This window comes from Meles meles, chromosome 3, assembly GCF_922984935.1.
Source record: "Meles meles chromosome 3, mMelMel3.1 paternal haplotype, whole genome shotgun sequence".
Taxonomy (NCBI): Eukaryota; Metazoa; Chordata; class Mammalia; order Carnivora; family Mustelidae; genus Meles; species Meles meles.
This window is the reverse complement of record NC_060068.1, coordinates 65,861,289-65,879,303: the sequence shown is the minus strand read 5'-3', so window position 1 is coordinate 65,879,303 and position 18,015 is coordinate 65,861,289. Positions and strand designations below refer to the sequence as shown.

Genomic DNA, 18,015 nt, shown 5'->3' with positions numbered 1-18,015 from the left:
ATACTTGAAATGCTAGATATAAACCAGCAGTATACCTCTGTGAAGTTTGGAAACTAGAAAAGAATAATCTGAGCCCTTCACATCATCAAAGAGATCTCACCATTTTATTCAGAGTTATTTCACTATACAATGTACTAGTTAATAGTTAACAAAAGACTCACTAGAACAGCATCTATCTACCAAACTAGAAAAAGAAACCATCATGTCATTTGTTTATAAAAACAACAGAAATATTTTCCTGAATCTCTCACTGATAGAATGCAATCTGTTCAACTAATTTACATTATCATTTTATATTTTTCCATGACGTTTATTTAGACTGTCTTATTTTTCTTCTCCCTCAAACTCTAGAATTTTTTTAAAGACTTCTAAAGGTCTAAGACAGAATAAGTAATTGCTTGATACCTTCTTGCTAACTCTTTAAAGTGTTGTACAGCTGCTAATGTATGTTTGCACTGGCATTGCAGAGTGGAGCCTGGGGAATACAAAATCTGATTTCAGAGAAACCAGAGCTTACTTCAAAGAAAAGAGCAACTCTCCAGCTGATAAGATTTTTCCTGAAAGAAAACAACCACCAAGTAAGAAACACACTAGTGATATCTCCTGTTAGTCTTCTACAATCCTTCTCAAACCTCTTTCCCATTTATTTGATTACATACTTCCATTTCACATTTTCTCCTGTGGTGGTTTAATTTTTGTTAGCTGATTTGTTTACTGTAGGTTTCAGAGTGTAATCCCCAGTGTTTCAAAGTACACTGAATTAGATATTTAAGACAAAAAAAAAGAGGTAAGTAATTCCAGAATATCCTCAAAAATCGCATCAGGAAGAGAAACAAACTTAAGAAATATGAAGTGGGTATTTTTCTTACAAATTTAGAATGTTACTGGGCAACAATAATTAGATAATTTCATACACTCATGCCATAAAACTTACATGTCATAACTAGTTGAGTTTATATTCTTCTTCTCAGAAGAGATGAATGAAATAAACTGGTAACCAAGACTATTCCATATTCTGGGAAACACCAGATTAAAGCAGAAAGAATGAAACCATATGGGTAATCTATTACATAACTGTTTTTATAGTTTGCATACCTGAATAAATTTGAATTGGGAGAAAAAAAGAAAAGAAACATTCATTCAAAGGACTTCTACAATATATTACAAGCATAAAGTGACCTCTAAAGTTTGAGCTCATGGTAATAAGAGTTCTGCAAAACTGCATTTATGATAAATATTAGTAATGTGATGCCAAGCTAGCAATAAATAGACTTAATGTCTCCAGACCTGAGGTTGTGTGGAAACAGAAGAAAGAGCACTGACCTGTTCTCTTCCAGTATATTACTAAAGTAATGGCTTTACAATTAGTAATATAGTAGAATACCATAATACTGGCTTTGTATTTGTATGAAAATTTACAGTTCAAAACATTTTCACCTAGATGATTTCATTCAACCCTCCCAATAACCCTCAAATCCCCATTTTACAGCTGAGAAAAAAGAGACTAAAAAGACAAAGATTTTCCAAAGATCATGTAATCTCAGAAATGGAATATGAACCTAGAACTTGTCAACTAAGAAAATACACTTGCCTTCATCTGTACTTCAGTTTCTTCATCATTAAAATTAAAATTATATCTATAACACAGTTTTTCATACACTCTTCAAATATTTAGTATCAATTACATGACAGGAAAAGTTAAAATGATATGTGTATTGTAAATATGTGGGACACTATGTAAAAAAGAAAACAAAACATCCACACAAAAATATAGGGTACTACTAGAAATAAATATACCGGTCTGGGCCTAAAGAGGATCAGCATCAAAGCTGACAATTTAACCCACAATATTACGCTTCTTCAGGTCTCCTACAAGATATATCTGAGAAATCATGATACAGACTGGTGCAGGAATCTATTAAAGTAGAGTTCAAGTATATTAAAACAGTTTAGCAGACTATTCAAAACTATAAATTAAACAAAAAAAAAACACTAGTTAAATGATCTTTTTCTCAGGGATGAAGATCTAAAGTCAACACATAAGAAAAATCTGCATATAGTCAAAATCCTTTTGCACAACACACACTGAAGACCAACATACTTCCTCTCACAGCCAGTTATCATTTTTTCTTTAGTTGAATACCAGATGAATTAGTTGGCTTGCACTCATATTGTATTAGAATACATATATATATTATATATACCTGTATACACACTTGAATGCAAGATGGTGCAACCACTCTGGAAAACAGCATGGAGGTTCCTCAAAAAGCTGAAAATAGGGGCACCTGGGTGGCTCAGTGGGTTAAAGCCTCTTCCTTCAGCTCAGGTCATGATCTCTGGGTCCTGGGATTAAGCCCTGCATCGGGCTCTCTGCTCAGTTGGGAACCTGCTTCCTCCTCTCTCTCTCTGTCTCTCTCTGCCTGCCTCTCTGTCTACTTGTGATCTGTCAAATGAATAAATAAAAATCTTAAAAAAAAAAAAAAGCTGAAAATAGAGCTACCCTATGACCCAGCAATCACACTACTGGGTATTTACCCTAAAGATACAAACGTAGTGATCTGAAGGGGCACGTGCACCCGAATGTTTATAGCAGCAATGTCCACAATAGCCAAACTATGGAAAGAACCTAGATGTTCATCAACAGATGAATGGATAAAGAAGATGTGGTATATATACACAATGGAATACTATGCAGCCATCAAAAGAAATGAAATCTTACCATTTGTGACGACGCAGATGGAACTGGAGGGTATTATGCTGAGCAAAATAAGTCAATCAGAGAAAGACATTTATTGTATGATCTCCCATATATGAGGAAGTTGAGAGGCAACATGGGGGGTGTGGGAGGTAGGAAAGGAATAAATGAAACAAGATGGGATCAGGAGGGAGACAAACCATAAGTGACTCTTAATCTCACAAAACAAACTGAGGGTTGCTGCAGGGAGGGGGTATGGAGAGGGTGATTGGGTTATGGACATTGGGGAACATATGTGCTGTGAAGTGTGTAAACCTGGTGATTCACAGACCTGTACCCTGGGGCTAATAATACACTATACGTTAATTAAAAAATAAAAAATAATTTTTAAAAATCTGCCCACACTTTATGACACTGAGTGGACCCTTAATTTCTATTTTGAGACTGTATATTTTGGTAATAAATTACTTGTTAGTCTATTTATCAGACCCACTAAAGAATATGAAAGTAGGGGCACCTGGGTGGCTCAGTCAGTTAAGCATCTGCCTTTGGCTCAGGTCATTATCCCTGGGTCCTGGGATCAGGCCCCATATTGGGCTCCCTGCTGAGTGGGGAGTCTGTTTCTCCCTCCTGCCCTCCCCCTACTCATGCTTGTGTGGTCTCTCTCTCTCTGAAATAGATAAAATCTTTTTTAAAAAAGAATATGAAAGTATACATAAATGTTTATTAAAATTTTCAAAGGAAGTCCCTCTGAAACAATGCTTTCTGTTTAGACATGCAACTTAGAACTCCATTTGTTGCTATTGCCCAATAATTCTTTTTTTTTTTTTAAAGATTTTATTTTATTTATTTGACAGAGAGAGATCACAAGTAGGCAGAGAGGTAGGCAGAGAGAGAGGAGGAAGCAGGCTCCCTGTGGAGCAGAGAGCCCGACGCGGGGCTCGATCTCAGGACCCTGAGATCATGACCTGAGCCGAAGGCAGCGGCTTAATCCACTGAGCCACCCAGGCGCCCCTGCCCAATAATTCTTAATGACAGACATAAAGGAAAATATCCAACTTGACTACAAGAAATGTGTGATCTTTTACAAAAAAGGATTCTACAACTGCTACTACATAGTTTGTTCAACAGAAAACTTAAAATACAATATACTATTTGAAAAATTAGACTGAAATAACATTTAAGAAGTCAGGATGCCTGAATGGCTTAGTCAGTTAAGTGTCTGTCTTCAGCTCAGGTCATGATTCTGGGGTCCTGGGTTAGAGACCCTTATCAGGCTCCCTGCTCAACAGGGAGCTTTCTTCTCCCTCTCCCCCTACCCCTCTCCCGCACTTGTGCTCTCTCACTCACTCTCTTTCAAATAAATATAATCTTTAAAATAACATTTAAGAAGTCTAAACTAACAATTTCTAGAATATTACTCATGAGCAATGACTATGTACAAGTTGACATTTCTCTTAGATGAGGTTTTAAAAACTCTATTTATAGAAAGACAAATTGAGCATTACTGTACCTAAAGCCTCAATATTAAGAATCATAGGGTTTTGGGGCACCTGGGTGGCTCAGTGGTTTAAGCCGCTGCCTTCGGCTCAGGTCATGATCTCAGGGTCCTGGGATCGAGTCCCACACTGGGCTCTCTGCTCGGCAGGGAGCCTGCTTCCCTCTCACTCTCTCTGCCTGCCTCTCTGCCTACTTGTGATCTCTCTCTGTCAAATAAATAAATAAAATCTTAAAAAAAAAAAAAGAATCATAGGGTTTTCAAGAGACAAATTCACATTTATTATTTATAGTCATATACAGATCCTATTAAACTCATGTGAAACACATAGAAAAGATGTGGTCTCCCTATTTAAAAACTTAACTGTATATATACATATTATTATAACAGTTTACACAAGCTCAAAAAAATATAGATTATTTAAAATTTTAGTTATTAGTTGTTTCTTCTGCATAGTTTAAGATTGGATATAGATTTGTTTTGGTTAGTCTCCACTTTTTTGTTAATGAACACGTACATATTTTCCTTTATCTAAAGAAAGAATGCCAAATACACTTGAAAAAGTTGTCAAATTGACAGTCTCATTTTCACATACTTACCATGCACAGTTATTCAAAGGAAAGTTCCTAATAAGTAGACTAATAAGTGAAATCTTAGTAAGATCAAACAAAAAATAATTTAATTGTATTAATATTCTCCTTTTTCATCCAACAAGAAGAAATGCAGGTTAATTCTACTAAATAGAGAATGCCTTCATCTAAATTAGAAACTGTTTAATCTAGGACCTATTCTTATCCCATGAACTTCAAGAAAATTTTCACGGGTAACACAGCCCATTCTTAAGTGGATTTGCATCAGATCTTATGCAGACTCTGATGAGCACAAGTAAGTTCTCATATTCCATCAAAAACAAAGGAAATTGTTTAAATGAGCGAAATGTAAATGGTGGTCATAACCAAAACACCAGATTAATATAGTACTCTACTTCTGTGGTAAAATAAAGCTCCTACATTTTCCCAGTCTAAAGGGGAAAAAAAGTTATGACTTTTATAATTCTTTGACCAAAATAAGAATATAAATTGCAAAATCAAGCATCTGGAAATGTCACAATACTTCATCAATAAACTGATGAGAAGTTAATACTTATAAATGTTTTACATTTGTATCCTCTAAATACCCCAGAGGAACAATCCAACAGTTGAATTTCCAATGTTCTCTACTTTATTTATGAGTTTACATAGTGAAGATATAACTAATTCTATCTCTTTAAAAGGATGAAGAGTATGAAGGACGATTCTTATTTTCGGCTTAGAACAATTCAAAATGTAATATGAATGATAAAGAAAAAGAAAATTATATGTATGTATTCATGTGTATGGGCATATGTAATATACTGCATGGCCTTCAGCATAGTCTGGCTAGCCTGTATTATTAATGCTAAAAATTATTTCTCACATAATGCAAATAACAGTTGATAAAGGTGCTCTTATTATTGCTGGAGAAATAAGAAAGAAATAAAATTTCCTAAAGCAATCCTATATTAAAGGGAGGAGGCTCACCAAAGTTACCGGTAACTACAGTGATGCTGAAAGGGACCAAATGCCAACATATATATGCTAGATGAAAGATGAAGACATCCAGAAGTTTAAAAAAAGATTAACACAACTGATTCAGTAACACTTAGATTATAGAAAAAGTGAAGAATTTGGCAATTATCTTAACTGACAGAGACTGTACCAGAAAAACTTAAAATCCTCTTTTTCCCCCTTCATAATCTATTCACTTCAAAGAACCTACAACTGTCTACTTCTCTTTTCCTGGTAGATCATCAGGAAAAGAGTGATCATCACCTAAGTGATCATAGGTGAATTATTTAATCAAATGATGACTCGTTTTCAAAAAGAAATTAACTCATGTTATAGAGATTATAGGAATCCTAGCTCTGAATTTAGAAATACTTTGTTAAAACTTCTACCTTCATTTTTATTTATGTGGATCTGTTAATATAAAACATAAAAAATAGGAGCACCTGGGTAGTTCAGTCGGTTAAGTGTCTGCCTTCTGTTCAAGTTATGATCCCAGGGTTCTGGAATCAAGCCCTGCATCAGGCTCCTTGCTCAGTAGGGAATCTGCTTCTCCCTCTCCCTCTGTCCCCTCCGCTTGTGTGCTCTCTTGCTCAAATAAATAAAATCATATATGTACATATGTGTGTGTACATATACATATATATATATAAAATAAATTGTGATTTTCTAGAAAGAGGGGAAAATCTTCCTTCATTTTGTACCAATATTCACAACTTTCATACTTAGCAAAATCAGTAGGTAAGCTTTATAGTGGGCTTTGAAGTTTACAAAGTTCTTTTACATAGACTGGCTCAGCATGTCCCTACATTAGCCTTATATTCACTTCAGAAATTAAAAACTGTGACACAAGTCATTAAATAGTTCAGCCAAAAATAAATCAAAGAACTCATAACTGACAGAATGGAAGCGAGATTCCATTATCTTCACCTTTTTTTAAGTGTTACCAATTATGCTCACTGTTTTCCATTAGGTCTTAGGCACTATACATCTTATAGCTGAAAATTTGGGCCTTTTTACCAACTCCTATTTCCCCTACCTCCAAGCCCCTGCTACTCTCGGTTCCTAGGAGTTTAAAGTTTGGGTTTGTTCTTTTTTAATTTTTAATTCCACATGTAAGTGATACCATGCACTATTTATCTTTCTTTGTCGGGTTTATTTCATAAAACATAATGCCTTGAAGGTCCATGTTGTCACAAATCAAAGGATTTCCTTATTTCTCATGATTGAATAATATTCCATTGTGTGTATGTTCACTGATGAACACCAAAAAATAATAATAAAAAAATTAAAAAGCTTTGCTACAGAAGAAATGGCCTGGACAGAGCTAAAAGCAAGGTGGGATACCAGCCGTGTATGATATAGATGATGTCCTTACTCTAAATTCTGTGTCAAACTTGCTTCTGGTCTAAAATAGCAACATAGGTGGACCCTGAACTCATCAACTCCTATGGACTCAGCTAATCTCCAACTATACATAAGACAATTCACTCTGAAAGATATGCAAAAACTAGCTGAAAATTACACAGCAATACCACATGGGAACAGGTCTTGGCACTCCCTCTACTATTTGGAAGAACAAAGAACAAATAAGGTAGATTAGACAATCAGGAAGATTTGAGAGACAACCAAGAGCTTGAGCCAGGCTGAATAGTAAGGTTCCTTTCTTACACAAGACCACTCTGTCAAGACTGGGAAAGGGGGCTGTTTTATTAAGTGTTGCAATCCAATAAAGAAAATCAAGGAAACTGAAGAAAAAATAATGTGTTCCAAAAAAAAAAAAAAAACCTCACAAAAAAGAGGTTAACAAAACAGAGATGAGTTATCTACTCAAGAAAAATTTTAAAATAACAGTTATAAAGATCCTCACCAAGGTCCCAAGAATAATGCTTGAACAAAATGAGAATTTCAACAAAGAGACAGAAAATATAAGAAAGTATTCAATCAATGTAATACACCAAATTAACAAAAGAAAGGGTAAGAACCATATGAACCTCTCAATAGATGCAGAAATCCTTTATTGATAAAAACCTTCAAGAAAGTAGGGATAGAATGTCACAATACTTCACATATAGGCCATATATCATATAGGCCATATACAAAAGACACACAGTTAATATCATTCACAAGCTTTTCCCCTAAGGTCAGGAACACAACAGGGATGTCCACTCTCACCACTCTTGTTCAACATAATACTGGAAGTCCTAGCCTCAGCAGTCAGAAAACAAAAAAAGGGGGAAAAAAAGGCATCCAAATTGGCAAGGAAGAAGTCAAACTTTAACTCTTTGCAGATGATATGATACTTTATATGGAAAACTTGAGAGACTGGACACCTGGGTGGCTCAGGCAGTTTACCATCCAACTCTGGATTTCAGTCCAGGTCATTATCTCAGGATCATGAGATTGAACCCTGCATCAGGCTCCATGCTGGGTGTAAAGTCTGCTTGAGATTCTCTCTCTCCCTCCTCCTCTACCCTTCCCTACCCTTCCCCCATTCTCTCTCTCCTGAAAGAAAGAAAGAAAGAAAGAAGAAAACCTTAAAGACTCCACCAAAAAACTACTAGAACTGATACATGAATTTAGCATATAGGATATAAAATCAACATATACAAACCTGTTGCATTCCTATACACCAATAATGAAGCAGCAGAAAAAGAAATCAAGGAATCAATCCCATTTGCAATTGCACCAAAACTAAAAGGCAGCCTATGGAATGAGAAAAGATATTTGCAAATGACACATCTGATAAAGAGTTAGTATCCAAAATCTATAAATAACTTTGCAAACTCAAGACCCAAAAAACAAACAATCCAGTTGAGAAATGGGCAGAAGACATGAACAGACATTCTTCCAAAGATCCAGATGGCCAATAGACAGATGAGAAGATGCTCAATATCACTCATCATCAGGGAAATAAAAATCAAAACCATGATGAGATACCACCTCACACCAGTGAGAATGGCTAAAATGAACAATACAAGAAACAACAGGTGTTGGTAAGGATGCTGAGAAAGAAGAAACATCCGGCACTGTTGGTGGGAATGCAAACTGGTGTAGATACTATAGAAAACATTATGGAGTTTCTTCAAAAAGTTAAAAATAGAACCCTATGACCCAACAATTCACTACTAGGTATTTACCCAAAGGATACAAAGTATACAAACAATACAGATTCGAAGGGGTACATGCACCCCAATGTTTACAGCAGCATTATCAACAACATTCAAACTATGGAAAGAGTCCAAGTGTCCCTCAACTGATGAATGGATAAAGAAGATGTGGCATATTTATACAATGCAGTATTACTCAGCCATCAAAAAGAATGAAATCTTGCCATTTGCAAGAGCATGAATGGAACTACATAGTATTATGCTAGGCAAAATAAGTCAGAGAAAGACAAATACCATATGATTCCACTCATATGTGAAATTTAAGGAAAAAACAGATGAACACAGGGGGAAAAAAGAAAAATAAAATAAGATAAAAAGAGAGACTTTCTGTGCTTGCACTAGTGGTAGTGACAGGAGATCGCCCTTGACATGCAGAATGATGCCAGTGAGTTCATGGACCTGTCTGTGCAGTGGAAATACTTCTCCAGCAAAAGCATCATTGGCACCAAGGACCACATGTCCATCCAGATGAATGTGCCCAAGGATGACAACGTGATAGGTTCAACAGCCAGTTCAAAACCTACACTACTGTGGGGTCATTCACAGGTGAGTCCAATTCATGGGTGAGTCCGATGACTCCATCCTCCGACTGGCCAAGGCTGATGGCATCATTTCAAAGAACTTCTGACAGGAGGAGATCACAGATGTGGGATATTTCTCATAAATAATAGTAAAACCAAAGAGAGAGGGGGAGAGAAAGAGAGAGAGAGAGAGGCGCAAACCATAAAAGACTCTCAACTATAGAGAACAAACTGAGGGTCGCTAGAGGGGAGGTGGGTGGGGGGATGGGCAAAATAGGTGATGGGCATAAAGGAGGACACTTGTGATGAGTAGTGGATGTTATATGTAAGTAATGAATCACTAAATTCTACTCCTGAAACCATTACTACACTATATATTAACTAACGTGATTTTAAATAAAAACTTGGGGGATAAAAATAAGACAGTATTTAAACAGATTATCACAAAGCTGAAAAATATAATAACTAAACAAAAAAATTCAATACAGGGGTTCAACATCAAACTAGATAGAGTAGAAGAAAAATCAGTGAACTCAAGGGTAGGGTATTCACATTCATCCCATTAGAGGACAAAAAGGGGAAAAGAATGAAAAAGAGTAAGAGAGCTTAAGGGACATGACACCATGAAGTAGACCAAATATACAAACTAACTTTATAACTCAAGAAACAAGAAAAGAACAATAAACTAAGTCCAAAGTTAGTAGGAGAAAGGAAATAACAAAGATCAGAGAGTAAATAGATGAAACAGGGGCTAAAAAGAAAATAGAAAAGATCAGTGAAACCATGAGCTAATTTCTTGAAAAGATATACAAAACAGACAGACCTTTAGCTAGATTTACCAAGAAAAAAGAGGGCTCCAAACAAATAAAATTAGAATGAAAGAGGAGGCATTACAACTCATACCACACAAATACAAAATATCCTAAGAGACTATTATACATAATTATATGCCAAAAAACTGAAAAACTTAGAAGAGATGAATAAACTCCTAGAAATGCACAGCTGACCAAGAGTGAATCACAAAGGAACAGAAAATCTGAACAAATTACTAGTAAATGGATTAATTCAGTCAACAAAACAACAACAAAAAAAGTCCAGAAGCAGACACCTTCACTGGTAAATTCTACCAAATTCTACCCCAAAAAAAAAAAAAAAAAAAAATACAGTCCTAGTCAAAAACTTCTAAAAACTCTACCACTTACAAATTCATTTTATGAGGCCATTACTACCCTGACACCAAAACTTAGACAAAGACATTATGAGAAAATAAAATTATAGCCAACATCTTTGATGAGTGCAAATGCAAAAATCCTCAACAAAATACTAGAAAATCAAATTTAATAATACATTCAAAGTATCATACACCATGATCAACTAGAATTTATTCCAGGGATTCAAGAATGATTCAGTGTGTACAAATCAATCAGTGTGATACACAACATTAATAAAACGAAGGATAAAAATCATATGATCACCTTGATATATGCAAAAAAAAAACTGAAAAATTCAATATCCATTCATGATAAAAATTTTCACAAACTGCATATAGAGAGAACATACCTCAACATAATAAAGGTCGTATATGACAAGACACAGCTACTATCATGTTCAATGGTGAAAAACTAAAATCTTTTCCTCTAAGATCAAGGAAAAGATAAGGACGCCCACTCCTGCCACTTTTATTCACATTGTACTGGAAGTTCTAGCCAAAGAAATTAGGCAAGATCAAGCGGGGGCAAAGGCATTCATATAGGAAAGGAAGAAGTAAAACTTTCTACTTGTAGATGACATGAAATTACATACAGAAAGCCCTAAAAACTCTACCAAAAATCCGTTAATCAACAAATTCCATAAAGTCACAGGACACAAAATCAATTTACAAAAATCAGTTGAGTTTCTATGCACTGAATTTTTATATTGGAAAGATAAAGAAAATAGTCGCTTTTATAACTTCATCAAAAAAAAAATACCTAGGAATAAATTTAACCAAGGAAGTGAAAGAATTATACCATGTAAGACATAAAACACTAGTGAAAAAAACTAAGAAGACACAAATAAATGGAAAAATATTCTGTGTTCATGGATTGGAAGAATTACTATTGTTAAAATGCCCATACTACTTATGAAAGCAATCAACAGATCCAGTTCAATCACTATCAAAATTCCAAAGCCATTTTTCAAAGATAGAATGAAAAATCCTAAAATTTGTGTAGAACCACAAAAAACCCTGAATAGCCATAACAAACCTGAGAATAAACAAAGCTGGACTCATCACATTTCCTGATTTCAAACTCTAGTCCTGAATATAAAGCTATAGTAATAAAAACAGTATGGTTCTGACACAAAAACAGAAAAATGAATCAGTGGGACAAAATAGAGAACACAGAAATAAGCCCACTCACATAGAGTCAACTAATTTACAAGAAATGAACCAAAAATATATAATGGGAAAGGAGAGTCTTTTCAAAAAATGGTGTTGGTAAAAGTAGACAGTCACTTACAAAGAATGAAACTGGACCCCTATCTTACACCATGCACAAAAATCAACTTAAAATAGATTAAGGACTTCACTGTAAGACTTGAAATAATGGAAGTTCTAGAAAATAACATAGGGAGCAAACTCCTTGACAGTGGTCTTGGTAATAATTTCTTTGGTTTTGATACCAAGATCAAAGGCAAGAAAAGCAACAAGTGTAACTACATCAAACTAAAAATCTTCTGCACAATAAAGGAAACCATCAACAAAATGAAAAGGAAGCCCATAGAATGGGAAATAATATTTGCAAATCATACATTTTATAAGGGATTAATATTAAAAATACATTAAAAAATCATACAACTCAATAGCAAACAAAAACAGAAACAATCTGATTTAAAAATTGGCAGAGGAACTGAATAGTCCTTTTTCCAGAGTCAGGCAAATGACCAGCAGATACATGAAAAGATGCTCAATATCTCTAGTCATCAAGATAATGCAAATCAAAACCACAAAGAGATATCACCCCATAATCTGTTAAAGTGGCTACCATCAAGAAGAAAAGAGATAACAAAAATATTGGCAAGGAGTAAAGGAAACCCCTGTGCACTGTTGGTGGAAAAGTAAGCTGGTGCAGCCACTACGGAGTACAATATGAAGGTCCCTCAAAAAATTAAAAACAGAACTACACATGATCCACCAATCACACTTCTGGGTACACAGCCAAAGGAAATTAAAACAGGATTTCAAAGTATCTAAACTCCCATGTTCTTTACAACATTACTCATAATAGCCAAGGTATGAAAACAAACTAATACCTACACTTTTAGATCAGAGGACCTGTCTGATTTGGAGAATTTTAAATTTTATTTTTTCAATACTTTGTTTGTTTGTTTGTTTATGTGATAAGGAGTGTGTGCATGATCAGGGGAAGAGCAGAGGGAAAGGGATAAGCAAACTCTATGCTGAGCACAAGCCTGATATGGGGCTCAACCCTGAGACCCTGAGACCCTGAGACCCTGATCTGAGCAGCAGTCAAGAGTCAGGCACTGAATCAACTGAGCCACCCAGATGCCACTGATTTGGAGGATTTAAAATGGTCCTTTTATTCATGTCTCTTAAGTAGAGATTTTTGTGCCAGGAATATAAATCTCTGGTTTGCCAGGGATCAGATGACTCTTTTCCTTTAAGCTCTAATAAGGTCCAATTGGTGGTCTCATCAGAAAGTCAGAGTTCTTCAGTCCTAGAAACAGTATTTGGTCAGATATAATTTTAGTTTAAAGCAGAGGGGAAACCTTAAAGATCAAGTTCTAGTATTCACTTTATTCATAAGAAAACAGATTCAGACAAGCTCAGTGACTTGTCCAGGGTTACTTTTCTTAAGTTTAATTCTTTTTTTTAAATATTTTATTTATTTGACAGAGAGAAATCACAAGTAGGCAGAGAGGCAGGCAGAGAGAGAGGAGGAAGCAGGCTCCCCGCGGAGCAGAGAGCCCGATGTGGGGCTCGATCCCAGGACCCTGGGATCATGACCTGAGCCAAAGGCAGAGGCTTTAACCCACTCAGCCACCCAGGCGCCCCTTAAGTTTAATTTTTTTAAATGGAGTGAACTTTTCAAGCTTTTTTTGACAGCTTTTGCATGGGAAAAAGAAGTAAAAATCTATACAAACTTTTAAATACATTCTTTTAAAATATTGCCATTTTCAAATTTGTCCAAGGTACTCTGATTGAAAGACAATAAATAAAGGAAAATGAACTTGTCATTCTGTTTAATTAAAAAAAAGAGAGAGGAGAAACCTGTATATCAACATATATAATATTTCAAACTGCAGCAGTGCTCCTAATATCAAGAAATTCAAGGAAAATAAAATAATGCCAAATGCATTTCAATTCATAGAATTTTTTAAAGAGTTCTCTGGAGAAAGTAAATAAAGACAAGTCCATCTCTGAATTAAGATATTCTCAGAAAATTGCTTAAAAGATAAATGACTCTGCAACAATGTCCACAATAGACAAAATATGGAAAGAGCCCAGATTTCCAACAACAGATGAATAAAAATATGGTGGGTGTGTGTGTGTGTGTGTGTGTGTGTGTGTGTGTGTGTGTAACATTTATATAATACATAACTATTATATACATAAAATGGAATATTACTCAGTCATCAAAAGAATGAATTCTTGACATCTGCAACTACCTGGATGGAACTAGAGGGCATTATGCTAAGCAAAATAAATCAGTCAGAAAAAGACAAATATTACATGATTTCACTCATATGTGGAATTTAAGAAACAGAACTGGGGAAGAGAAGGAAAAATAAAATAAGATAGAAACAGACAGAGAGACAAACCATAAGAGACTCTTAACTACAGAGAACAAACAGGATTGCTGGAGGGAAGGCAGGTGGGAGGATGGGCTTAATGAGTGATGGACATTAAGAAGGACACTGGATGTAATGAGCACTGGATTTCAGATACAACTGATGAATCACTAAATTCTACCTCTGAAATTAATAATATACTATGTCAATTAAATTGAATTTAAATAACTTTTTTTTAAAGATAAATGGCTTTGTTTCATGTTCTTCAAGGAAAAAAGAAATCAGAATTTATGAGACACAATGGAAAGTCCAATCCTTCCCATGCCTGTGCTCAGTAGTATAATAAAATAATGAAAGCCTGAGTATCACTGTATATGACCCAAACTACATGCATTAATCCAGCATCTTTAGTTTCCACTAGGAGTAATCGTAAATTTCCTAATAAAATAATTTTGCTTTTCCATTTATCTGACTGATTTCTTTTTAATTACTACTATGACACAAAAGTTCATTCATAGCTAAAATGGTCTATGGCTTATATTTGTGTTTGAGATGATTATTTTGCCATCTTCTCATTGTCCCTTGCCCCACTTCTTTTTCTACTTTAAGAAAATCCAGTGGTGGGCGCCTGGGTGGCTCAGTGGGTTAAAGCCTCTGCCTTCGGCTCAGGTCATGATCCCAGGGTCCTGGGATCGAGCCCCACATCGGGCTCTCTGCTCAGCAGGGAGCCTGCTTCCTCCTCTCTCTCTCTGCCTGCCTCTCTGCCTACTTGTAATTTCTGTCGGTCAAATAAATAAATAAAAAATCTTTAAAAAAAAAAAAAAAAAAAGAAAATCCAGTGGTGAAGCACACCTGGCTGGCTCAGTCAGAAAAGCATGTGACTCTTGATGTCTGGTTCATGAGTTCAAACTCCATAGTGGGTGTAGAGGTTACTTAGAACAAATAAATAAAATTTTAAAAATAGTATATCCAGTGCCTACATTTTTATTAACAAACCCAAGAATGAAAATACACCAATATTGACTAAAAGAGAACTTGTAGCCCTGAAGTAGTATATAAACATGAAAAAACAAACTAGTAATGCAGATAAGTATTATAGCCAAAAAACTGAAGAATGCTCTTCAAGCTAAGCTTTAATGCCAGACAAAGTAAATCTAACATTCACTTTGTTTTTTGTATTTCTGCAATCCATTCCTACTCTGAGGAAGAATAAAAACAGTAATAAATCTAAAGCAAAGCAAAAAGTTTTGAAGAAGACTAATTATATCTTTGTTTCTTCAAAATACAGAGCAAATACTACTCAACAGCATAACATATAGCAGAAAAAGATCTCATTAATTAAAATACCTCACTAATATTTAAAGACTGCTTTGGTGGCCTAGGTTCCTGGAACAGATATACAGTGCCTTTTTAACAAGCATACAACTGCCCCAAGTTTTTCTGCCAGTGTTTTTCATCTTCTTTGTTAGTCTGATATACTTATTCTCTTCCTAAAATGTAATTTGCAATTAATTTTGCAAGTATTTATCATAATACATTCAATTTGTGGACCTCTGTCCCTAAAAAGAACATTGTAAATTTATTTTATATATGAATTTATTTGGTTGTTTCATTTATATACTTAGCTTTTATAAAATTCCTTGCATTTTCATAAACTTCAGACAGCAAGACACACACAGAAGAGTGAGAAAAAGAGAACAGGATTTTGTAATAGAATCCTGCCTGAGCCAACTCTCAGTAGTATTTTGACAAAAGGCCTTGTGGAACTATTTCCAAGACCTCAGACTAAGGCAGCCAAAGTTTCCACAAAAGAATAGGCCAAAAATGGCTTATAATCTTTCACATTTGACCTTTTATCCAGGTGTCTCATACTTTGTGAATTTAAAATCTAATGAGAGAATGCTTAGTCATCCTGTTTACAAACAGCCTATTTATTTCACAGGAACAGTTTGGCAGGACATATCCGGGTCAACTGACATTGAGTTGTCACAGAAACCACGGGTCTCATACTACTTAATTAAGCCAAACTGCAACATTTTGACTGGCTGAAATCAGTGCTGGGCTGTGTAGCAATCATCAATTACTTAATTCACTTTTATGTTGTACACTTCAAAGTAGTAACATACAAAATGTGAAAGCAATCATCATAAACTACAAGTGGTATAAATCATGCCTACATAGAAGAAAGAAAAAAGCATAAATTTTTAACCTGAATATTATAAGTTATTCTCAACTACTACACTGCAAAATTTGTACGTACACAACAAGAATCACTCAATCTTTTACTTATTTATGTGTTTTCAAAACTCTAGTCCTAGCTAGTCAGGCTTTACCTTCATATTAGGCATTTACCTAAAGAAATTACTTGATTAGGGGCACCTGGATGCCTCTACCGGTTAAGCATCTGACTCTTGGTTTCGGCTCAGGTAATGATCTCAGAGTCATGAGATCAAGACTCACAGTGGGCTCCATGCTCAGTGAGTCTGGTTGAGATCCTCTCCCTCTCCCCTTCACCCTGCCCCTGCACCAGCTACAGCTTGTGTGTTCTCTCTTTAAATAAATAAATAAATTTTTTTAATAAAAAGAAATCACTTCATTAAATTAATTTTCTCCACAGGCAGTGCAAGATGGATTTATAGCTACATTTGGAATAATTCCTTCTGAAAAATAACTGAAAAGCAGTTTAACAGCTCCTTCACAACAAATGGTAAAAGGGCCACATCAAGATGGCTAAAAACGTAAAGATACAATCTCACCAAACCACCCCCCAACCAAGCTGGTGACCTACAATCAGGGGAGATCTCACAAATCCTGAGCTTCTCCCTAAGGGGTTAGGGGATCATCACTCTCCATATAATACACCCCAACCTTGAGACCTACAAGAGAGATAAGCTTCCTTAAGGTCTGGTTTTTGTAAACCAACAGGGTTCACATCCAGGAGACCCAAAGAGATGTAGGGAACTGAGATTCTGCTCTAAAAGGGCTTATGGACAGACTTACTCCCCAGGGGGACCAATACAAAAGCAGCAATTTGAAAAGTATCTAGACTCTAGGTGAAGGAGATTTATTTGCCTATCTTAAAATATCTGTCAGACGAGAGGCCTGTTGAGGCTATTTCTAGGGACAAAGGTGCTGCAAGTTAGAAGAAGAGCCCAAAAATGGTAATTCTAACTTGCTAAAGTCAGTGAGCACATCCCAGTCCAGTGCTTCCTGCTGCCCTGCAAAAGCCAGGGGGTACATACTGACCCTACACTCTCCCAGTGCTTTGTTAAAGCCAACTGGCCTGTATAGTACACACAGGGAACACTCCATGATCACCTCGCTCTGATGGCCAGGATGGGTTTCATCTCTGGGCTCCATGGAACTGAAACGGTCAGAGACAGTTATTGGCAGGCTACCACTCCCCAGGGCACTTCACAGACACACACCCCAGTCCTCCTGTGAAAAAGGCCTACTTACCTTTCCTGGAGCTTCAGCCTGAGGGGCAGACTTCAGGTTTGCCACAAATTTGGAGGCTACAGAGCAGTTTAGGGAACATAAGCAGGGAGATGCCATCCACATAGTCTTCTTCAGCCTTGATACAGCTCTAAAGTACCTCCCAAAAAGGAGCTTATAGATTCATTTGAAGTCCCAAATTTTGTAACTGCCACCCAGAGGTTCCCTCCACATCACTTTATCTGGAAGCCAGCAAGGTTTAAATTCCACAGGACAGTATATATTTGCATACCTTAAAAAGCTGCTGCCTGAGGGT

At 35.8% G+C, this 18,015-nt stretch overlaps 1 long non-coding RNA gene and 1 pseudogene across 3 annotated transcripts in view; one reads left to right on the top strand and one right to left on the bottom strand.

The window, feature by feature from the left end:
• LOC123938766 overlaps nt 1-18,015 on the bottom strand; it is a 208,658-nt gene that overhangs the window by 141,797 nt on the left and 48,846 nt on the right. The window lies entirely within an intron of this gene.
• LOC123938765 lies at nt 9,319-9,577 on the top strand (annotated as a pseudogene).